This window comes from Bombina bombina, chromosome 5, assembly GCF_027579735.1.
Source record: "Bombina bombina isolate aBomBom1 chromosome 5, aBomBom1.pri, whole genome shotgun sequence".
NCBI lineage: Eukaryota > Metazoa > Chordata > Amphibia > Anura > Bombinatoridae > Bombina > Bombina bombina.
The window spans coordinates 304308277-304334744 of NC_069503.1; the positions used below are offsets into that span (position 1 = coordinate 304308277).

Here is a 26468-nt window from a genome sequence, read left to right on the forward strand (position 1 = left end):
AATGATTTCAGTGAGAAACCAAAAATTTAGAAAAATGTAACGTTTTTTTTAATTTGATCGCATTTGGCGGTGAAATGGTGGCATGAAATATACCAAAATTGGCCTAGATCAATACTTGGGGTTGTCTACTACACTAAAGCTAAAACTACCCCAAAAAGCTCCCTACATGCTCCCTAATTAACCCATTAACTGCTGGGCATAATACACGTGTGGTGCGCAGTTTCATTTAGTGGCCTTCTAATTACCAAAAAGCAACGCCAAAGTCATATATGTCTGCTATTTCTGAACAAAGGGGATCCCAGAGAAGAATTTACAACCATGTATGCCATAATTGCACAAGCTGTTTGTAAATAATTTAAGTTAGAAACCAAAAGTTTGTGAAAAAATTTGTGAAAAAGTGAACAATTTTTTGTATTTGATTGCATTTGGCGGTAAAATGGTGGCATGAAATATACCAAAATGGGCCTAGATCAATACTTTGGGTTGTCTTCTAAAAAAAATATATATATACATGTCAAGGGATATTCAGGGATTCCTGAAAGATATCAGTGTTCTAATGTAACTAGCGCTAATTTTGAAAAAAAAATGGTTTGGAAATAGCAAAGTGCTACTTGTATTTATGGCCCTATAACTTACAAAAAAGCAAAGAACATGTAAACATTGGGTATTTCTAAACTCAGGACAAAATTTAGAAACTATTTAGCATGGGTGTTTTTTGGTGGTTGTAGATATGTAACAGATATTGGGGGTCAAAGTTAGAAAAAGTGTGTTATTTTTCCATTTTTCCCCATATTTTATAAAAACATTATAGTAAATTATAAGATATGATGAAAATAATGGTATCTTTAGAAAGCCCATTTAATGGTGAGAAAAATGGTATATAATATGTGTGGGTACAGTAAATGAGTAAGAGGAAAATTACAGCTAAACACAAACACCTCAAAAATGTAAAAATAGCCTTGGTCCCAAACGGACAGAAAATGAAAAAGTGCTGTGGTCATTAAGGGGTTAAAGTGTTACTTTCAATCTTGAAGTCGGTTTCTAACCTTTAAATGTTTTATCCTATTGGAGAAGGAGGTATCCCACCGGTTATCAGGTGTCCTTACCGTATTTTGAGTATCGCTTTTGTGTGGCCTCTGTGGCTTTCAGAATATTCCTTCCTTAACCCCACAGTGGCTCTTTGGTGGTTCCTGTAAGTGCCTGGTGAAAAAAGTGTCTGCCTCATAGGTTACCTTACCCGCTGCAGTGTCTCTCGATTTCTCAGATCACTCACATACACCCTGGCGGTAGGGTTGTCTAATGATGACGTCACAATTTTACAGGGTCTTTTTTTTTCGTAACTTGCACAAGTTAGTTAGTGGATCCTGAAGTCTACTGTGTCCTGCACTTTAGTACTTCTGTACGCAGGAGACAGTTCTTCCCTTCAGACCTTTGATTCCTTTTCTGGGTAGAGATTATTCCTGATTCAGATAGGGAATGTTTCTTCCTTTCTTTCTGAAACACTTGTCTTTGTCCTCAGGGTGTTGGAACTACACACTGTCAAAACATAAACGCGTTTCACTAGGTGCTCTGGCTTTATCAAGATGTGGTGTGTAGGTTGTGTCCTTCCTTAAGTAGCCATGACTCTAATTTCATTGAGTGGTCCGCTCGAAAATTCCTCTCCTTCAAATAGTGTCTCTTAGTAACCTGCACAGTTAACTTGGTATCTCTCAGCTCATAAATGTAATACGATATCTGAGCATGTTTTAATGGTTTGTGTGTAACAAAGATGGTTTCTTCCAATATTTATGTTTTCATCATAAAGTATTTATCGTGTTTTGTAGCAATCAAGCTTTACGAAAGCAATCTGGGTAAAACATTTTGTAGAGTTAATAACATTATTTGATGTTACAATTATAAAGAGATTTTTAATAAAAAAATAAATTCATAATAAAATTAACAGGACATAGGAAATAGAATCAATATGACATAGGAAATAGATTGTATATTTTATATTTTATTAAAACCATAGAGGCATTCTATAAAGATGAATTACCTATGGGGTGAAATATGAGTTATTTTCTCTAAACTTTTTTCCCCAGGCACTTACAGGAACCACCAAAGAGCCACTGTGGTGTTATTATGTGTTAGGCGTTATTTTATAACCGGGGGTATCACTTGACACTTAGCAGTATTCTACACCTTCACCTGGATATGAATGGGTTACTTGGCGAGAGTTTGGGAAACAGCATTTAGACAGGCAGCAAGTAAAGTCTAATCCCTGTTCTGTTTATTATAAGGCATCACATACTTTTATAGACAATGGTTACAGTAAATGGGGTTAAACAATGAAGTGATCATAGCCACACCATCTTACACAGTATGCTTGGAGCAAAGAACTTCATTAAAAATAAGGAATAAAAAGGAGTATTTTTAGTGAGGAGTGTTAGATAAAAGTATACCTGGGCACATCGCCAAAGACATAACAAAGCCATCGGACAAATTATTCAGATAAAGTATTCAGCTTCATATTTTTCTCACAGCATAAAAACTACCTTATAATGAAATATAATGAACTCATCTTAAAATGGTATGTTTACACAAAATGAATTATTAGAGACAAAATGGCATCATTATGGTTATATATTCTTACATTATGGGGCCCATTTATCAAGCTCCGAATGGAGCTTGTGGGCCCGTGTTTCTGGCGAGTCTTCAGACTCTCCAGAAACAGCAGTTATGAAGCAGCGGTCTAAAGACCGCTGCTCCATAACTCTGTCCGCCTGCTCTGATGAGGCGGACAGAAATCGCCGGAAATCAACCCTATCGAGTACGATCAGGTTGATTAGCACCTCCCTGCTGGCGGCCGATTGGCATTGCTCTCCGCATTCAGCGAGGTCTTGCGGACCTGATCCGCACTGTCGGATCAGGTCCGCAAGACCTTTCATAAATAGGCCCCTATGAGTGTAACTATAATTTGTAATGTATTTTATTATGTGTTTTGACTCCTTTTTTTTGTTTTGCGAAACAATTAACCAGAGCTCTGAAGTTGCGGTAATCATTCTAGAGTAAATCGCGATTGCGCTCAATTGATCAAGTTTACTTTCAACTCATTGGGGCATATTTATCAAGCTCTGTATGGAGCTTGTTGCCCCTTGATGTTCCCTGAAGGCTCGTCGGAAACAGAAGTTATGAACCATAACCTGTCTGCCTGCTCTGAGGCGGCGGACAAAATCAACCGAATATGATCCGGTTGATTGACAACCCCTGCTAGCGGCCGATTGGCCGCGAATCTGCAGGGGGCTGCATTGCACCAGCAGTTCAAAAGAACTGCTAGTGCAATGATAAATGCAGACAGCGTATGCTGTCGGCATTTATCGATGTGCAGCGGACATGATCCGTTATATAGGATCATGTCCTCTAGCACCATAATACAAGCGATAAGCCTAACAAGCATAAACCCCTGTGATAAACCCCTTATTGCTTGTGTGCAAATGTTTGCACTCCACTCATAATCTGGCCCTTAATGTGCACGCACATCTTTTCCAATTAAGTGAATTATTTCTAACGCATAAATGAAAAATTAGCTTTAATGTCCCTTTATTTTTTACAAAATAGGTATGTACAGTATTTTAATTTTTTTTTAGATGAGTGTTTGTGTTTGTGTACGTGTGTGTGTTTATGTGTGCGTGTGTGTTTATGTGTACGTGTGTGCATGTGTACGTGTGTGTGTTTATGTGTGCGCGTGTACGTGTGTGTGTTTATGTGTGCGTGTGTGCATGTGTACGTGTGTGTGTTTATGTGTGCGCGTGTACGTGTGTGTGTTTATGTGAGCATGTGTTTGAATGTGTGTCTTTGCCTGTGTGTGCATTTGTGTATATATATATATATATATATATATATACACATATCCAATATGTTTTATTATTAATCACTATTTTATGCATAAAATGATACATTTGTATAGTTAATGATATATATCTTGCTTCACTATGTTGCAGAGATAGTCAGGCTTGTTGGCTGTAATTTATTGTCCTTTAGTGATACCTCAGTATTGCTAACAAATGCACCTTCATGAACATAATGGATTGTATAATGAATGCTTTCACAGCTTTCAAAGAAGATGCAGATAAATGTTTCGCAGATAAATATCTTCTTGATAATAGCAAAGAGTTTACAAGGGGCATAAAATTACAGGCAATTTGAGTAAATTGTTCTTTGTTGAAAATGTTCTCTTCAGCTTTTGTATATTTCAAACTGAGACTTATATTTATATCGTTGTTTAGTGGATGGAAAAAGTAATTTAACTATCAAGTTCAACCTTTTACTAAATATATTTGTTTTACATTGTTGACCATACTTAAAATTAATTCTGTGTTCTAGTCACAAACAAACCAATAATGCAGTATTGTTCAATATGCTGTTGTCTATTTGTTTTCACAAAATGTTTAATTTAGACACTCCTAGTGATGCCAGCATTTGAGAAAATGTAATGCAGCAAACCACATGTAGGTTTTTTTTCCCAACAATTGAATTAGAATGTGGAGGAGCAGACTCACCACAAGTGCAAAGACTTTTTATGTGGGTGGGCACCAAATAACCTAGCACAGACATAGACTACCGGGGGTAACTTAAAGACAATATGTTACTTAGTAACACAAGCATCTTACTATACAAGTCGTTCCAGTTTTACTTATAAGCATATCCACGCCCTTCCACTTTCATCATAGAGCCAAGGGTGGTAAATGCACTGCAGGTCATTTATCTTATGGCTGTTTCGCTAACTGTGTTAAACTGGAATACTTTCTGCTTGCAATATGTATGGCAGATTATACCCCCAAACAATAGCAGGTAACATTAAAGGGTCAATAAACAGCCCTTGCTTTTGTGTAAAAATATTGCATGCCCCACGCTCCTTATATAGGGCCAAAAGCTAATTCTGTAATCAGCTGGATTAGGAGATTTCTAACTTTTGGAAGATTCTTTAGGGAGCGTGTGACAAGCTCAGTTTTTTATTTGTTTTTTACACAAAAACAAGAGGTGTTTTATGTCCATTTAAGAATTGTAGGTATAGCTTAATCTGTAGAAACCAATGTGTGTATGGGGTGTATGGCCAATAATTACATACACACACATATACACCCATATACACACACATAAATAGATACACAAACACACCCATACATACACGCACACATACACTTTTACACACATATACACACACAAATGTAGATGCATACATACACACACATAATTACATACACACACATATACACTCATACATATACACAATACACATACACAAATAGTTACATACACACACATATACACTCATACATATACACACATATAATTACATACACACACATATACACTCATACATATACACATACACACATAGTTACATACACACACATATACACTCATACATATACACACATATAATTACATACACACACATATACACTAATACATATACACATACACACATAGTTACATACACACACATATACACTCATACATATACACACATATAATTACATACACACACATATACACTCATACATATACACATACACACATAGTTACATACACACACATATACACTCATACATATACACACATATAATTACATACACACATATACACTCATACATATACACATACACACATAGTTACATACACACACATATACACTCATACATATACACATATAATTACATACACACACACACACACTCATACATATACACACACACACACACATAATTAAGAATTTTAGCTATAGCTTCATCTGTAGAAACCAATGTGTTGTATGGGGTGTATGGCCAATAATTACAGTTAGATCAAACCCTTACAGCTTATGATATTATACATAAATAAAGAGGGGCATACAAACACACAGAATTACACACACACAAACATATACACCTATACACACACATAAATACATACACAAACACTTTTACACACATATACACACACAAATGTAGATGCATACATACAAACACACACACACATACATAATTACATACACACACACATAATTACATATACACTCATACATATACACACACACAATTACATACATACACATATACACTCATACATACACACATAAATGCATACACACACGCATACCTACACTTTTACACACATACACACACTCAAATATACACACTCAAATACACACACACATAAATACATACACACACGCACATAAATACATACACAAACACTTATACGCCCATATATATATACTTTTACACACATACATACACACAAACACACATATACAAGCACTCACACACGCACACACATAAATACATACACACACACATAAATACATACACACACACATATACAGCCATATATACACTTTTACACACATACATACACACAAACACACATATACAAGCACAACACATACACACACACACAAATACATACACACACACACATAAATACACACACACACATATACACCCATATATACACTTTTACACACATACATACACACAAACACACATATACAAGCACACACATACACACACACACATAAATACATACACACACGCACATAAATACATACACACACACACATATACACCCATATATACACTTTTACACACAAACATACACAAAAACACACATATACAAGCACACACATACACACACACATAAATACATACACACACGCACATAAATACATATACACACACATATACACCCATATATACACTTTTACACACATACATACACACAAACACACATATACAAGCACACACACACATAAATACATACACACACACACATAAATACATACACACACACATATACACCCATATATACACTTTTACACACATACATACACACAAGCACACATATACAAGCACTCACAAACACAAATTGTTCAGCTTGATTATTATGTAATATCTGACAGTGATTGTGTCTTCAACAAGATCAGTTTAGTGGGTTTGTGAGTAGATAATTGGAATACCATGACTGTCAAGATACCTATCATCCCCTTGTCAGTCCTGATGTTTAAGAGATATATAGTGGAAAAAACTGATATTTGGCAGAATAAAAAATAAAGTCTAAGGGATACTTTTACAATATAACTGTGGTTTTAGTAACAGAAGAATGATACCATCTGATATTTTGCTGTTTCTACATTATACATACTGTATATTCATTGGGCCAACTTCCCCATCTATTTTAAAGCAATAATTACAAAGTCCCCTAGGCAGTTGCCTATGTTGATTAATTTAAAAAGTCAGTATACTGAAACTAAGATTTAACATACTATATATAGTATAGTAGATCTATTTTGTTCAAGCTGGCCCTTATGTAACAGTAGATTTATTTTTAGGAATAAATCCACTGAGACCTTCTTTCTTTCAGATTGCTATAGCTAGCAACGTTCCCGCTAAAAAAAAAAAAAATAGTCATTTGTATACTCTTAGTCATATCCTGTCAAAAAATCACTCTTTTTATTAAGTACAATAGCATATATTGCCTTACACATGCATTATTCAATCCATTTCTCTTTCTTGCTTTTACTTAAATCTGTTATGCTTTACTAGATGTAGAATTATTTGTTTATATTTTTTTTATCCATGAACTTTTCAGAAAGTCTAGAAATTGCATTTATCTTTATAGGAAACAAGTTGTTTTAGTCTCTAGGGGCTATTTTCTCTAGAGGAAAAATTATAGCTGTGTAGGTGTTGCTAAATATTTGGGAAATGGCTCTTAAATGGAGAGAAACATATCCTAAATGTTTCAAATATAAAACATTATGAAAGGGGCTATATAATAACTAGTGATTTACTGATATAATTAAGTATAATTATAGGTTATTACAATATTGCCAATAACAGTGTTTTAACTTACTAATTTATGCTAAACTCTTCTCTTTATGTTTTCTAGTGAGTGAATTTATATTGTTTAAGTACTTCAGAATTGTCTATACTATAGCACTGTTGTAAAATTGAAATTTCATTGTTGAAAACTAAAATTAATTTTTTATACTACAGTCTATTTTGCAATTCTGTTATAGCTCCCTGTCTATTCTCTTTGTTGCCATCATACTATTCCATCATAATCGCCATGTAAAGTACCTAGGATAGCTCTTCACTGGACTTTCAGATTTAAAGCCATTCCAATCTATTTGAAAACCAAGCAATAACCCAAAGCTTTTAAAAAGGTACATAAAAAAAGAACTTGCTCTAATGTAACAGAGTATTTTATTATTGCACTGTGGCTTGCACACTAATATGTGTTTAACCCTTGCTAAGTCAGTTCTAGAGTAGCAATGTAATTCTGCTCCAGAGCTGAATATGACCATTGTTATAGTTCCACTGGCCCAGTAGAGCATTGCTGTTCTGGAATGACTTTGCAGGGGTTAAACACATAATTATATGCAAGCAATAATAAAATGCCAGAACAAATTAGAGCATTTTCTTGTTGCAGTTTTAAGTCCTTTTAATCCCTTCGCTACCCTGTACGTCATCTGTCACAAGCTCTTGCACAGCTGTAGGAGTATGGGTCTCAAAGACAGCGGCAAGATCACGCTTTTTTCTGCATGTCTCAGCAGAACAGGGTACAGCAGCCTTTGTAAAGGGGTTAAATGCTTTTATGGCACAGTAACACCCACAGTTTAACAACAGCATTCCAGTCTGTTAGAAAACAGTTTTCTGGCAGTTATTCACAGGAATATTAGTCTTTTCTAATTCTGCAGCCTTGACATCTAGAACACCTATTTTAGCCTATTTTTGCATGTGCTCAGTTCACATGTTCATATATCATATTGTTTTTGCTTTAATAAATAATCTTTTGAATGCTGAAACTTGTACTCAAGTTGGCATGTGAGAATTATAATGTTTATTTGAATTGCAATAAAAGGACATAGCAATCTTAACGTGCACAAGTGCATATCAGTTTAAAATGGATGCATTTGTACAATGTACAAGATATGGCCATAAGTATGTTGATACCCCCTACTAATTAGTAAGTTTACGTGTTTCAGTCACACCCATTGCTAACAGATCCATAGAGTCCAGCACATAGCCATGAAATCTCATCATATATATGATATAATATCATAGGATGCCACCTTTGCCACAAGTCAGTTTGTGTAAGTTCTGCCCTACTATATCTGCCTTGGTCAACGGTAAGTGCTATTATTGGGAAATGCTAAAGGGACATTCTGGTCAAAATTTAAATGCACATAGATGAATTACATCTTTGAATAGAAAAATATTTGTATTGGTAAAAATGCTTCTAGTAGAACTTATCACTGTTTTAGTGCACGTCCATGTGAAGCATAGCTAGAAATTCTCAGTGCGCCAGCTTTTTAAATACTGCAGCCGTTTAGAGGGCCAGTAGCACTTATATCATGTCAGAAATGAACAATTAAGTCATTACCAGATGGCACAAGCATCCTAGGCTCCTTGAGCAAGTGCTGTGTTTAAAAGGTGGGGGCATGGTGCATACTTAAATACACTTTTGAAACAGCTAAAACTTTTATTAGAATCACTTTTGCTAATATACAGTATGTATATTACAAAAATGCTTCTATTCAAAATTGAAATGCACTTATGTGAATTCCAATTTTAGTGGGAATATCCCTTTAATGTCTAGGAGCAAAAATAGCCAAGTAACAAAATTGTAGACAACGCAAACTCACAGAGTAGGACTGCTGAGTGCTGAAGTGCATAGCACATAAAAACCGCCTGTTGAATCACTCACTACAGAGTTCCAAACAAGCCACTGCCAACTCTCACCTAGATTACAAGTGGAGCACTAAATATGGCAATAACCGGATCTCTGGTTAATTTTATAAATCTGCCCCAAATGCCCCCAAGATACTGTCTAGTGTAGTTTATTAATAAAAGATGGCAGCATCTTTATTTTTTAATAAAATTACTGCACTAGGAAGTATTTTGAGATTAAAGTTGGTGTGAGTGGGGTGTTAGAAAAAAAAATGGCACTGAAAAGTGCCTTTTCATTGCGAGCAATGGGAACTGTGTGTTGCCAGTAAATATATATGTATATGACTACATACATATGTATATAAGCATATACGTATATATTTATGTTAGCTGCCATCTCTGCGCTACTTACCCCATTCACTGGCGCAGAACTTCTGTTGCCATCTCTGATGGCATTAGAACGAGGCTCCCATACAAGTGCAATGCTTCCTAGCAATGTGAACGCGAGCTCGCGTTTGCATTGTGGCAATCTTATCTTATCGTGCGCTGGTATTACAAAGTGGAGCGCTAATATAGCTTTCATGAAAGCAATATATAGCGCTCCACTTGTAATCTAGCCTTCTGTGAGCAGGTGAGTAGAGTATGTGCATATGCCACTAAAAAAGTCACAGCTTTTACTAGAATAGTATATTGTAAAAATTATTTAGTGCAAAATTAAAATGCACCGATGCACATTAAGATTTAGGGGCATATTTATCAAGCTCCGTATGGAGTTTGATGCCCTGTGTTTCCGGCGAGCCTACAGGCTTGCCGGAACCAGAAGTTATGAACCAGCGGTCTAAAGACCACTGCTCCACAACTTGTCCGCCTGCTCTGAGGACGCGGACAGAAATCATCCCGAACGAATACGATCGGGTTAATTGACACCCCCTGCTAGCACAAATCTGCAGGGGGCGGCATTGCACCAGCACTTCAGTCTTTTACTGACAAAAAATATTTTTCTAAAAAAATACAGAATTAAGAAAAAAAAACAAAAAAAAACGGATAGGGGTATATTACTCAATAATATGTGGGTTTTAGCCTCTGTTTAACATAGAGACCAAAAGTTTCTGCAGCTACTGAAACCCAAATGGCTGCTACTTTTCCTCAGCTCAGTAACTACAATTAGACAGAGCTCCATACGCAGAGCCCATTCCCTGCTGAATTTGTAGTAGCTGAATTTGTAGTATGATATTTACTATACCTGACCATTAACATACATTGTGCATTTAACGCCAGTATACATATTGCCCTAATCATAAACCATGCTGTAGTTTAAGCCACAAGAGTCATATCTTGCCCATCTCACTCAAACACAAATTATGTCAGGATTCCCAAAGTGTGAGGACCAAGGCTTTGTTTTACTGACAGTGGCTCTTGTGTTTCTTTGTATTGATTTGAGCCTCTGCTAAGCGGAACATTATTATTGCTTGTAATTATGTCATCATAATAAGCACATTGTGCTCTATAGGAATGTTATAACATTTTATTGCTGTTTATTTAAAGCTAGTACAATTATTTTTTAGAGGATTAATGGTTGTATATTTATTTTGCAGTGACTCTTTAGCGTATCTTCTAGATAAGCTACAATGAAGAGAGCAGTTAGTTTAGTCTATTTCATGCCTTGTGGTTCTGTATCTGCAGTATTTGTCAAATAAGTAACGGTTTGTTAAAGGACCAGTTAACACAGATTTGAATAATCAACAAATGCAAGATTAAAAGACAATGCAGTAGCACTTAGAGGGATATTTATCAAGCTGTCAACCGAAAATACGCTGGAATTCCGCAGTGTAATTGTGGAGAGCTTGATTCCCCTTAGTTATCAAAGGCTACAGACCGGCAACAGTTGAAATTTGTGACGTAACATACGATCCGACAGTCTCAGTCCAACACAGATCGATGCTTAGGTCACTACAGATGTTCCGAATGCAAATTCAGCGCTATCTGACTACTTTTGCTAGTTAACAAATATCTACCAGGTACGCTCGCCACTATTCCGGCCCAGCGTACCTGGTTTAAAATCCACCGCCCTGGAGGCCGCGGATGCCATAGGAATCAATGGGAGTCTGAAAGCAGCGAAAGCTTATGTTCACTGCTACCCGATACCGCATTGATTCCTATTGTAGAAAACAAATTACGTTTACACCTAACACCCTAACATGTACCCTGAGTCTAAACACCCCTAATCTGCCGCTCCCTACACCGCCGCCACCTACATAAAGTTATTAACCCCTATCCCGCCACTCCCGGAGCCCACCGCAACTAAATAAAATTATTAACCCCTAAACCCCTGGCCTCCCACATCACTAGCACTTACTAAAACTATTAACCCCTAAACCGCCAGCCCCCCACATCGCCATAAACTAAATTAAACTATTAACCCCTAAACCTAACAACCCTCTAACTTTATATTAAATATTAACTCATCCCTATCTTATAATACATTTAAACTTACCTTTACATTTAAATTAAACTATATTAAACTAATAATTAACCTACCCTAACTACTATACTAAAATTACATTAAACTATATTAAACTAATAATTAATCTACCCTAACTGTTATACTAAAATTACATTAAACTATATTAAACTAATAATTAATCTACCCTAACTGTTATACTAAAATTACATTAAACTATATTAAACTAATAATTAATCTACACTAACTGTGATACTAAAATTACATTAAACTATATTAAACTAATAATTAATCTACCCTAACTGTTATACTAAAACTACATTAAACTACAAATTAAATTAACTATATTATATATTTAAACACCTAACATAACCCTACTCAAATAATTTAATTCTACAATTAAAAATTACTAAATTACAAAAAACTAACAACTAAGTTACAAAAAATATCAAACACTAAATTTCAAAAAAATAAACACTAAGTTACACAAAATAAAAAAGAAATTATCAAAAATTTAAACTAATTACACCTAATCTAAGAGCCCTATGAAAATAAAAAGCCCCCAAAATAAAAAAAAACCCTAACCTACAATAAACTACAAATAGCCCTTAAAAGGGCCTTTTGCGGGGCATTGCCCCAAATAAATCAGCTCTTTTACCTGTAAATAAAAAATACAAACAACCCCCCAACAGTAAAACCCACCACCCACACAACCAACTCCCCCAAATAAAAACCTAACTAAAAAAAACCTAAGTTCCCCATTGCCCTGAAAAGTGCATTTGGATGGGCATTGCCCTTAAAAGGTCATTTAGCTCTATTGCAGCCCAAACCCTAATCTAAAACTAAAACCCACCCAATAAACCCTTTAAAAACCTAACACTAACGCCTGAAGATCCACTTACAGTTTTGAAGATCCGACATCCATCCTCCAAGAAGCCGGCAGAAGTCTTCATCCAAGCGGCCAAAGTCTTCATCCAAGCCTGCAGAAGTCTTCACCCAGACAACATCTTCTATCTTCATCCATCCGGCGCGGAGCGGCTCCATCTTTAAGACATCCGATGCGGAGCATCCTCTTCTTACGAAGCCAATCGGAATTAAGGGTCCGGGAGCGGCGGGATACGGGTTAAACAGCTTAGCATACAGTAGTGGCTGTGTTTAGTGACAGGGTACAAATAAAGCTGTGAAAAAGCCAAATAACAGCGAGATCAATGACTGTTAGTTAACAACAGTCCGCTGCTCATCGCCCCGTACTTGGCTTTTGACAGATTGTTATATAAATATGGAGAGCGTATTCAGGTCCATGGCCTCGATGTTAGGCGATGTCAGGCGAGCGTATTGGTGCCGTCGAATGCAGCACAGTTGACGGCTTGATAAGTAGGCCTCTTAGTCTGAACTTCAAATGAATAGTAGATTTTTATTCTGACAATTTTATTGTCTATTTTCACCCCCCCTGTATCATGTGACAGCCATCAGCCAATCACAAATGAATACACGTACCATGTGACAGCCCTCAGCCAATCACAAATGCATATACGCTTATTCAGTGAATTCTGGCACATGCTCAGTAGGAGCTGGTGACTCAAAAAGTTTAAATATAGAAAGACTTTGCACTTTTTTTAATGGATGTAAATTGGAAAGTTGTTTAAAATTACATGCTCTATTTGAATAATGAAAGTTTATTTTTTACTTGAGTGTCCCTTTAAGCTAGTGCACTATTGTGTTCATCTATATTTTCTCAGTTTTGTTATTTATCTTGGGCTCAGTTAATGTTGTTTTTTTTACATAGGTGGTGTTAGGAAGAACACATTTCTTAACTGAAGACAATTTTATTTGGTCATTATTTTCCTCACAGGATCATACATTGTTATATTTCAGGCTGAACTGAAGGAAGTTTACTATAATCTGATATTGTTTATATATAAGGCATTTGGTGACAGCTTTTGCTTGATTCCTGTGGAATTAGTTGTTATATAAGTGTAAATGTAATCCTAAAATGATGGCAGAAAGTGCTTTATAAAGGACCACTCAATGCAGTAGAATTACATAATTACCAAGTATATAATAAAAAGACAATGCAATAACACCTACTCCTCTGAATTTCAAATAAGCAGTAGATTTTTTTTTATGACAAATTTATTTTCTCTCCCATTTCCTGGCCCCTGTATCATGTGACAGGCATCAGCCAATCACAGACTAGTATTTGTGTACCCTGTGAGCTTGTGCAATTGCTCAGTACGATCTTGTTCCCCAGAAAGTGTGAATATATAAAGACTGTGCAAAATGTGATAATGGAAGTAAGTAGATGTTACCAGTAATAGTAATGATCCTTAGACTCCAAATGCAATGTTCATGGCAGGGCCTTTGCTGCTGCATATGCCTTTTACCTGAAACTTCTGTCAGCAATGATTATCTACTTAAAGGGTCATTAAAGTCAAAATTAAACTTTTATGATTCAGATAGGGCATGCAATTTTAAACAACTTTCCAATTTACTTTTATCATAAAATTTGCTTTGTCCTCTTGGTATTATTTGTTTAAAGCTAAACCTAGAATGCCACCTCTTATTGCAGTGAATTCACAGTTAGACAGTGCTAGTAAGTGTGTTCTATATAGATAACATTGTGCTCACTCCCGTGGAGTCATGCAGGAGTCATCACCGATAGGCTAAAATACAAGTTTGCAAATAGCACTCAGATAAGGGGGAAGTCTACAGAGGCTTAGATACAAGGTAATCACTGAGGTAAAAAGTGTATGAATATAACAGTATTGGTTATGCAAAACGTCCTGCACTATTATGGCAACTGTTACAAGATTTTTAATCAGCTCTATCAATTTAGTTTAAACTGTATTTAACCCAGGTCAGGAAACTTTCTTTAGTCCCTATAGGCTGGTAACAAAATGGCTGCTTAATGGAATAACCCACTCATAACTCACAATAGCTCTGTTTCCCAAATCAACTGTATAAATAGATATATGCAGGTCCTACACATTATTTATTTAGTAGAAAGAAAACTGAAAAACTAGAAAGAATAATAAGAATATTTTGCTTGTAAAAATAAAATATATACATACAGAGTATAGGTTACAAAGAAACAAATAAATTAAGTTTATTGTTATGAAAGGATGTTAATTAAAAAATAAGGGACAAAAACAGACATTGAGAGCAAGGTGAAAGTAATTTTATTCTCTTAAAGGAACACTGAACCCAATTTTTTCTTTTGTGATTCATACAGAGCATGCAATTTTAAGCAACTTTCTAATGTACTCATATTATCAAATTGTCTTCATTCTCTTGGTATCTTTATTTGAAATGCAAGAATGTAAGTTTAGATGCCAGCCCATTGTTGGTGAACAACCTGGGTTGTTCTTGCTGATTGGTGGATAAATGTATCCACCAATGAACAAACAAATAGCTTAGATGCCTTCTTTTTTAAATAAAAGATAGCAAGAGAATGAAGAAAAATTAATAATATGATTAAATTAGAAAGTTGCTTAAAATTGCATGCTCTATCTGAATCACTAAAGAAAAAATTTGGGTTTAGTGTCCCTTTAAGTATATTCTAAAAAAGAGATCACTTGAAACTTAAAAGATGACACAACCAATGAAATATATTACTAAGAGCAAAATTATGCTTATAGGATCCAAGAACCCAAAGACCAATTATAGTCTCAATGATACATTACTGACTGTAACTAAAGAGGAATGGGACTTGGGAATTATAATTTCAGATGATTTAAATGTTGGTACACAATGCAGCAGTGCAGTCAGTAAGGCCAGACAAATGCTTGGTTGCACTGGGAGAGGTATTAGTAGCAGAAATAGCAAGGTTCTTATGCCACTTTACAGATTATTCGTTAGACCACATCTGGAATACTGTGTACAGTTCTGGAGACCATAGCTTCAGAAAGTTATAATTAAACTAGAAGCTGTCCAAAGGAGGGCTACTAAAATGGTACACGGTCTAAAATATAAAACGTACAAAGAAAGACTCTATGGGGCCTATTTAACAAAGGTCTGTCGGACCTGAACCGACAGTGCGGATAAGGTCCAACAGACCTCGCTGAATGCAGAGAGCAATATGCTCTCCGTATTCAGCATTACACCAGCAGCTCTTGTGATCTGCTGGTGCAACGCCACCCCCTGCAGATTCGCGGCCAATCAGGGGGATGTCAATCAACGATGTCTGTCTGCCTGCTCAGACAGGTTATGGAGCAGCGGTCTTTAGACCGCTGCTTCATAACTGGTGTTTCTGGCAAACCTGCAGGCTCGCCAGAAACACGGGCCCTCAAGCTCCATCCGGAGCTTGATAAATGGGCCCCTATGACATAAATGTGTATAGTTTAGAGGATAGAAGGGAAAGAGCTGACATGATAGATACCCTTAAATAGGGGCCTATTTACCAAGCTCCATCGTATCATGTCCGCTCGCACTATGATAAATATACCCCTTAAAGTGAATGTAAACTTTGATGAATCAGTGCCGGTTTTTAAAAATACTATAAAAAATAGGGGCACTTTCATTCATGAAAGTTTACATTGCAGCATATTTTTTTAAAAACCTACCTTTTTCTGCAGCCAAACCGGACCATCGATCCCCCGCCCGCTTCTCATGCTGTACTTAGCACAGCAATGACGAAACCAGCTTCCTCCACTCATGACGTGGCCTCAGGAAATGTTTGCTCTGGGGTGCACACCATGATTGGAGGAAGCCGGATTCGTCATTGATGAAGTAAGTACAGAGGAGCTGCGGGTGGCGGAACGCTGGTCTGGTTTGGCTGCAGAAAAAGGTAGGTATTTAAAAAAAAAAAAAAAAACGTTGCAATCTAAACTTTCATGAATGAAAGTGCCCCTGTTTTTAATAGTATTTTTAAAAACTGGGCACTGGTTCATGAAAGTTTACATTCACTTTAATAAAGTAGAAGCTGAAAGCATTTTCCACAAAAAAACTAATGCCAGAAAAAGGGGTCACAATCTTAAGTTAGAGGGTAGCAGATTCAGGAAAAAAGTGAAAAAGCATTTGTTTACAGAGAGGGTGGTGGATTCATGAAATAAACTTCTAATTGAGATGGTAAACATAAAGACTGTAAAGGAATTTAAAAAAGTCTGAAACATGCATAAGGTTATTCTAAGAAAAAATAACATCTAATATGGGAAGACTTGATGGGCCTTTTTAGTTCTTATCTACCATCAAAGTTTATGTTTCTATCGTTATTTACCTGACAAATTATATTCAAGGGCAGTTGTTTAGAAAATATTGTTGTTTGTTTTTAAAAAGTGATGATAAAGATAATTTGTACAATTAACCAATGGGAAGATCACCCATATATTGTGTTTCAATTGCTATTGAAACTTACTACATAAGTATGTGTTTTTTTAAGCTATTCGAAGGTCACTTGTATTTGGGTAAAAAAATGTGTTCAAGATAAATGATTAAAAACTAAATACAGCTTGTTCCTTGGGATGGTGGCCATCCAATTAAAATGTCCTTTATAACACTTGTGCCAAATCTCCTCTAGCATATTCATATTACATTATCAACTCCTTCAGTGCAACTCCAAAATACTACGATATTGTATTTTATTAAAACAGTTTTCTTTATTCATGGTGAGCATGGAGTCTACATATTTGTTAGGAGACAGTCCCCTCATAGAAAAAGTTAGATATACACATTCAAGAATGCTTAATAGTTTTTTGTTTTTGTTTTTCATGTGCATTACATTATATTGCATAAAAAGAAATGTTGTATAAGAATGTATCCTTCAGTTACTAAAATGTGTAGGGTTTAGATACCAGAAGTAATCCATTAAAAGCCTCTTGTTTTGGATAGCCAGTTAGATCCAGAAAAAAACAACAACTCTTACACTGATCTAAAGAATCACTGGGTAAAATGTTGTAGGTAAACTATAGGAAACTGCAGTATGTGATGATGTGTTCTATAAGGAAAGGGAATGCTAATGGTATATTCTGTTTATTGTTGCTTTAAAACCTGAGGACAATTTTGTTTGTGCTAAATCATTCTGAACAATCCAAATGGGTGGTTTAGTTACAGAATGCTAAGTGGATGGGTAATATTTGAATTATCATATAACCTTTCTGGGATACAGATATATAATGGTCATATAAATGGCATAGAAAGGTTTAAAAATTCAAGTGATAATGGATACTGCTTAATAGCTTAAGTAGAGGCTGCATGGAACAAATCCTTGTTGAAGTGGTTGGTGTTATTAGTTACTGGATGTAAGATTTAATAACTGTGTAACTATGTAAATAATTTGACAAAAAAATTATATATTTTCCCATTATTACGGCTAGATTTAGAGTTTTGTCGGTAAGGACCCGTGTAGCTAACGCCGGCTTTTTTCTGGCCGCACCATAAAAATAACTCTGGTATTGAGAGTCCACATAAAGGCTGCGTTAGGCTCCAAAAAAGGAGCGTAGAGCATTTTTAACGCAGCTTCAACTCTCGATACCAGAGTTGCTTACGCAAGCGGCCAGCCTCAAAAACGTGCTCGTGCACGATTCCCCCATAGAAAACAATGGGGCTGTTTGAGCTGAAAAAAAACCTAACACCTGCAAAAAAGCCGCGTTTAGCTCCTAACGCAGCCCCATTGTTTGCTATGCGGAAACACTTCCTACGTCTGCACCTAACACTCTAACATGTACCCCGAGTCTAAACACCCCTAACCTTACACTTATTAACCCCTAATCTGCTGCCCCCGCTATCGCTGACCCCTGCATATTATTATTAACCCCTAATCTGCTGCTCCGTAAACCGCCGCTACTTACATTATCCCTATGTACCCCTAATCTGCTGCCCTAACATCGCCGACCCCTATATTATATTTATTAACCCCTAATCTGCCCCCCACAACATCGCCTCCACCTGCCTACACTTATTAACCCCTAATCTGCCGAGCGGACCTGAGCGCTACTATAATAAAGTTATTAACCCCTAATCCGCCTCACTAACCCTATAATAAATAGTATTAACCCCTAATCTGCCCTCCCTAACATCGCTGACACCTAACTTCAATTATTAACCCCTAATCTGCCGACCGGAGCTCACCGCTATTCTAATAAATGTATTAACCCCTAAAGCTAAGTCTAACCCTAACACTAACACCCCCCTAAGTTAAATATAATTTTAATCTAACGAAATTAATTAACTCTTATTAAATAAATTATTCCTATTTAAAGCTAAATACTTACCTGTAAAATAAATCCTAATATAGCTACAATATAAATTATAATTACATTGTAGCTATTTTAGGATTAATATTTATTTTACAGGCAACTTTGTAATTATTTTAACCAGGTACAATAGCTATTAAATAGTTAAGAACTATTTAATAGTTACCTAGTTAAAATAAATACAAAATTACCTGTAAAATAAATCCTAACCTAAGTTACAATTAAACCTAACACTATACTATCATTAAATTAATTAAATAAAATACCTACAATTACCTACAATTAAACCTAAGACTACACTATCAATACATTAATTAAATACAATATCTACACATAACTACAATGAAATAAAAAAGAACTAAGTTGCAAAAAATAAAAAAATATCTACAAACATAAGAAAAATATTACAACAATTTTAAACTAATTACACCTACTCTAACCCCCTAATAAAACAACAAAGCCCCCCAAAATAAAAAATGCCCTACCCTATTCTAAATTACTAAAGTTAAAAGCTCTTTTACCTTACCAGCCCTGAACAGGGCCCTTTGCGGGGCATGCCCCAAGAAGTTCAGCTCTTTTGCCTGTAAAAAAAACATACAATACCCCCCCAACATTACAACCCACCACCCACATACCCCTAATCTAACCCAAACCCCCCTTAAATAAACCTAACACTAAGCCCCTGAAGATCTTCCTACCTTATCTTCACCATACCAGGTTCACCGATCCGTCCTGAAGAGCTCCTCCGATGTCCTGATCCAAGCCCAAACGGGGGGCTGAAGATGTCCATGATCCGGTAGAAGTCTTCATCCAAGCGGGGCAGAAGAGGTCTTCCATCCGATTGAAGTCTTCATCCAAGCGGGGCAGAAGAGGTCTTCCATCCGATTGAAGTCTTCATCCAGGCGGCATCTTCTATCGACATCCATCTGGAGCGGAGCGGCAGCATCCTGAAGACCTCCGACGCGGAACATCCATCCTGGCCGACGACTGAACGACGAATGACGGTTCCTTTAAATGACGTCATCCAAGATGGCTTCCCTCGAATTCCGATTGTCTGATAGGATTCTATCAGCCAATCAGAATTAAGGTAGGAATATTCTGATTGGCTGATGGAATCAGCCAATCAGAATCAAGTTCAATCCGATTGGCTGATCCAATCAGCCAATCAGATTGAGCTCGCATTCTATTGGCTGTTCCGATCAGTATTTAGCTTTAAATAGGAATAATTTATTTAATAAGAGTTAATTAATTTCGTTAGATTAAAATTATATTTAATTTAGGGGGGTGTTAGTGTTAGGGTTAGACTTAGCTTTAGAGGTTAATACATTTATTAGAATAGCGGTGAGCTCCGGTCGGCAGATTAGGGGTTAATAATTGAAGTTAGGTGTCGGCGATGTTAGGGAGGGCAGATTAGGGGTTAATACTATTTATTATAGGGTTAGTGAGGCGGATTAGGGGTTAATAACTTTATTATAGTAGCGGTGCGGTCCGCTCGGCAGATTAGGGGTTAATAAGTGTAGGCAGGTGGAGGCGACGTTGAGGGGGGCAGATTAGGGGTTAATAAATATAATATAGGGGTCGGCGGTGTTAGGGGCAGCAGATTAGGGGTACATAAGGATAACGTAGGTGGCGGTGCTTTGCGGTCGGCAGATTAGGGGTTAATAAGTGTAGGTAGCTGGCGGCGACGTTGTGGGGGGCAGATTAGGGGTTAATAAATATAATATAGGGGTCGGTGGTGCTAGGGGCAGCAGATTAGGGGTACATAAGGATAACGTAGTTGGCGGTCGGCAGATTAGGGGTTAAAAAAAATTAATCGAGTTGCGGCGATGTGGGGGGACCTCGGTTTAGGGGTACATAGGTAGTTTATGGGTGTTAGTGTACTTTAGAGTACAGTAGTTAAGAGCTTTATAAACCGGCGTTAGCCCAGAAAGCTCTTAACTACTGACTTTTTTCCTGCGGCTGGAGTTTTGTCGTTAGATTTCTAACGCTCACTTCAGACACGACTCTAAATACCGGAATTAGAAAGATCCCATTGAAAAGATAGGATACGCAATTGACGTAAGGGGATCTGCGGTATGGAAAAGTTGCGGCTGAAAAGTGAGCGTTAGACCCTTTTTTGAGTGACTCCAAATACCGGAGGTAGCCTAAAACCAGCGTTAGGAGCCTCTAACGCTGGATTTCACGGCTAACGCCAATCTCCAAATCTAGGCCTTAGTCATTTCACATAGTGCTAACAATGGAGAAATAAATAACACTCTGTAATTTACCTTACCTGTCTTGTAAAATGCTACATGAAAGTTTGGGTTTCCACTGATTTTTTTATATTTATAGTCAGAACTCAGAATATGTCAACTTTTTATTTGTAAACATTCAATTTCACTTCACTCTTAAGCCCAGCATTAAAGGTCAAAGGAAAATGTCACAAAATGTAAAATTTCTTTTGGATTCTTATTTTATAATGTCACTATTGCTTTACAGAAGCTTTTTTAAAAAAATAAAACTCTTTTTCTCAAATCATAATTTAAAGGAATGCAGGAAACACATTTTGAAATTCTCCAAGATGATTAAGGAATATAGTAAGTTTTTCACAATAAATGGTTTCTCAATACAGTAAATTTAATTAAATAGATTTTTAGCATAACATTAGCACTTACTCCAAGTCCTTATAAAAGCCAATTAAAGGGATATGAAACCCAAAATACTTCTTTCATGATTCAGATAGAGAATACAATTTTAAGCAACATTCCAATTTACTTCTATTGCCAAATTTGCCTCATTCTTTAGATATCCTTTGTCGAACAAAAAGCAATGCACATGGGTGAGCCAATCACACGAGGCATCTATGTGCAGCCACCAAGCAGTAGATACTGAGCCTATTTAGATAAGCTTTTCAGCAAAGGATATCAGGAGAATTAAGTAAATTAGATAATGAAAGTAAATTATAATGTTGTTTAAAATTGCATGGTCTTTTTAAATTATGAACGAAAAATGTGGGTTTCATGTCTCTTGAAGAGATGATTATTTAGTGTCAAATTATTATTTTTTTTAATTTGAAAGTCATACTGAGATTGCAGAAGCAATGTGTTACTTCACAACAGAGTCACGTTTATTGTTTTTCTACAGGCGTCACTGCACCAGAGTAGTGATGTTGTCTTCTGTCTGTTACCGCAATTTGCAATTGGTTACTTAGTAACATTTTCTCTACAACTGTAAAGAGCTGTAAATCTTACACAAGCCACTAGGGAGCTTCAACTCAATGCAAAGAAAATAACCATAAATGATACTCCACTGCTAGTAAAACCCCACTACAATAAATCATTCATTCACACAACACAACACCAACTCAATATACACTAACTGCACCTGGTCCAACCCTTAAACTACAACTTTCACAAATTACAGTAGATTACCATCATAACAAGGCTACATTAGTTTTGTCTAACTCTATTGCTTGATTAACGACTAAAAATCTCCCATATGTAAATGTATCTGTACCTTTGTATATAAAAGCAGAAAAATAATATTAAAAGGCAATATTTTAAAAAAGTGTAGAGTATATTGCAGCAGATTAAAATCTTTAAAACATTAACCTACTCAGCTATGGATACATTTTAAAAAATGTGTCATAGTTTAAAAAGTATTTAGATGGACTGGCATTTAATGGGACATAAAATCCAAAAAATGTCTTTCAATATTGAGACAGAGGGGCCGATTTATCAAAGCTTCAACTGATAATGCGCTGGAAGTACGTGTCAAATTTGACGCAAATTTGATCCGCTATAGTTAACAAGTGTCAAGATCATCAAATGTTGAAATGTGTGATGTAATATACGCTCCCGTGATATCAATCCGACGCAGATCAATGCTTGTGTTATTCGAGAGGGAAAATTGATCATTCGCCGTCACATTCGACTCCATTTGACCCTCTTGCCAATTCATCAAACATTCAACAGGTAGGCTCGTGTCAATTCCGACGCAGTGTACCGATCGTTCAAACCGCCACCCTTGAGGTCGCAAATGCCATAGAAATCAATGAGAGTCTGAAAACACAGAAAGCTTATGTTCGATACTGCAAGAGAATGAAGCATATTAGATAATAAAAGTAAATTAGAAACTTTATTAAAATTGTTTACTCTTTCTAAATCAAACAATATTATTGCTCCAAATTTGGTGCACTAGTAGATATAGGGATAAAAATTAAATAAATACATTACTACTTATGGATTATGCTACATCTTTGGCTCTCATTACAAAGCAAGGGGACAATATTATTGCTCCAAATTTGGTGCACTAGTAGATATAGATATCAAAATTAAATAAATATATAACATAATATAGCTAACTTCATTTTTATTTTTTTTGCTAAATCTATTTGCACCATGTTAAAGGCATGTAATACAAGTCACACTCTCCACTTCGCACCAAATTTGACGAAACACTTTTCACACCAAATTTGATGCAATACTCTAAAACAATCCACAAACTAGTGAAATTTTCCACCACTTTCATTGGGAAATGCATAATCACATGATTTATGACATCAGCCAATCTGATTTAAATATACATTTTCTGCTATCACTAACGAATCAAATTGCTCTATACTTGTGTAATTGATCACTCATCAGAACTTGTAAGTACAATTTGTTACATTGTGTATTATACTTTGAAAGTATGTATATGTGAAATTAGTATTAAAGTTAAAAATTGATAATGACATTAGGACACACAGGGTAATATTTTAGACAATGATTTTAAAATTTGAATAAAGTTTGATTCAATATAATCTTAAAATGATAGATCAAAGGGATAATCTACCTAAGATTAAACTGTCATGGATCAGATACAACAGAAATTAAAATCACCTCTTTACTGTCATGCTATTTTCAGTGTTTTTCTTTCTTCTCTTTAATTTCATTTTCATTAAGAAATATTATCTTATATGCCAGACCATTTTTTTACACCTGTGTAGGGGTGGTGTTTAAAACTAGACTGCAATCAGGAGGGGTTACAAAGGTGCAGAGAGAAAACTGGCCCAGCTCTAAAAATATTCTTTGATTGCAAATAAATACATATGATACCTTGATTACATGCTATATTCACAATTATTACTGCTCAGAATAATTATATTTACACTATATACATATAGTGGTATAAATAAACACAGAAATATGAAAGAAAACATTGTTTAGAACAAAAAAGGGAATTTAGGGACATGAAAATATGCTTGCAAAAACTTTCTGACATAACACACACATATACTGTATATATATATATATATATATATATATATATATATATATATATATACATACACACAAGTATGTAAGTAATTCTAGCAATTTAAAAAATTAAAAAACATTAGAGGAATATCATAATTTCTAGAAATATCACTCAGGTGATGTATTGTATGTACTGCAGCATGCACTGAAGAAAAGGAAATCCTGTCTTATCCACTCATCATTTTATCACACTGGAAACTCGCTCCATAGTCAGTCTGAGGCCTTAATATCCCACAATCAACATGTAGATCACCTTCTACACAGACCTCCAAGAACACCTTCTGATGTCCCACTACAGAATACCCCTACCATAGAATTGCTGCACTGCTCCTGGTCACCCATCTCTTCTAACCATCATGCTTCCCCTGACCCAGAACCTCGACCACTGCGTTCCTCTTTGGACAACAACCTCAGACGACCCTTCCCCGCTGAACGCTTACATCGCCTGCAAATTGACAACAACCATCATACTCAAGATCCTTACCCATTGTCTGTTTCTCCTGCTGAAGCTAATCACTGCCCAGCTGAGCCCCTTCCCAAACCAGACAGCCCAAGACAGGAGACTCCAAGGGTCATCCAGCTAATTCCTAGTCCCATCATGCACCCGTTATTACTCAATACAAGACATCCTGTGGAGTTCAAGCAACCACGGCTGACAGCAGAAGAAGGACAACTAAGGGAGGGAAAGCCTATGAATCTATCTCACCGTGAGGATATAGAATATATAAATCATATTATGGTGTCTGTGTCATCTCCCGAAGAACAAGCCATGCCAATAGGCAGGATAGCTGACTGCCAGCTGCTATGGGATTATGTGTACCAGCTATTGTCCGATAGCCGATTTTAGAACTTCATCCGCTGGGAGGATAAAGAATTGATGGTTTTTAGAATCATTGACCCCAACGGGCTAACACAAGAACAGAACAAACATGATGTACAAAAAGATGTCCCGTGCCCTTCGCCACTACTACAAATTTAACATAATTTGCAAAGAACCTGGTCAGAGGCTGCTATTCAGGTTCATGAAGATGCCAGATGAGATTATGAGTGGGAGGACAGACCGTTTGGAACACCTGGAATCTCAGGAGCTGGATGAACAGATATATCAAGAGGATGAGTGCTGATAGTAATCTCCCACTGTGCATTAACTACAGGAGGGTACAGATGCTGTGCTGTACAAGAAGAGGCAAAGAGAGGACCTATCTTGTGGGTGAATATTGTCCTCCACACTGGAAGTCTGCCTTGCACTAGGATATTGGGGACATGATTTGGGCTGTGTGGAATGTACTGGTTGAGCAATAAGACGACATATATCAATAATTGGAAATTGGAAATGTGTCCCTTCAGCAACTGATAACAATTTACAGTTGGACAACCCTTATTTGTTCCATGTTATCTATTCCAGGGCTAGACATTGTTTTTTTTTTTTTTTAATATTATTATTTTTCGTCACCTCATCAAGATGCTGTATTTGCACTAGAGACGTTAAATCTTCACCTTGAGACATCACGTTTAGCCTTTTGACACATCTTCAGCCTTTGATGCCATTTCCTGTTTTATCATCTAAATCATTGGTTTCTATATCTCTTGTGAGCTCACATTGTCATACCAAATCTACTGTCATGTAGTTCAGCGGGAACTGTTATACTCAATGAAATTTTTTGATCTTTGGCTCATCCTAAATTGCCATTATTAAACAAACAAAAAAAAAACTTTTTATTTTCTCAAAGAGAACTTTTAATAAAATAACTTAGATGTTTTGGTGGAGTGAACTATCTGACAACGAAGGGACACTTGTTTCATTAATTTATTTTAGTCACAAGTTTTTTTGTTTTTAACAGTTGAT

General features: G+C 36.1%; 1 pseudogene; it reads left to right on the forward strand.

Annotated features, from left to right (window-relative positions):
* Nucleotides 1-25815, forward strand: part of LOC128661463 (transcription factor ETV6-like) — a 28318-nt pseudogene extending 2503 nt beyond the window's left edge.
* Nucleotides 25816-26468: the final 653 nt, after the last annotated feature.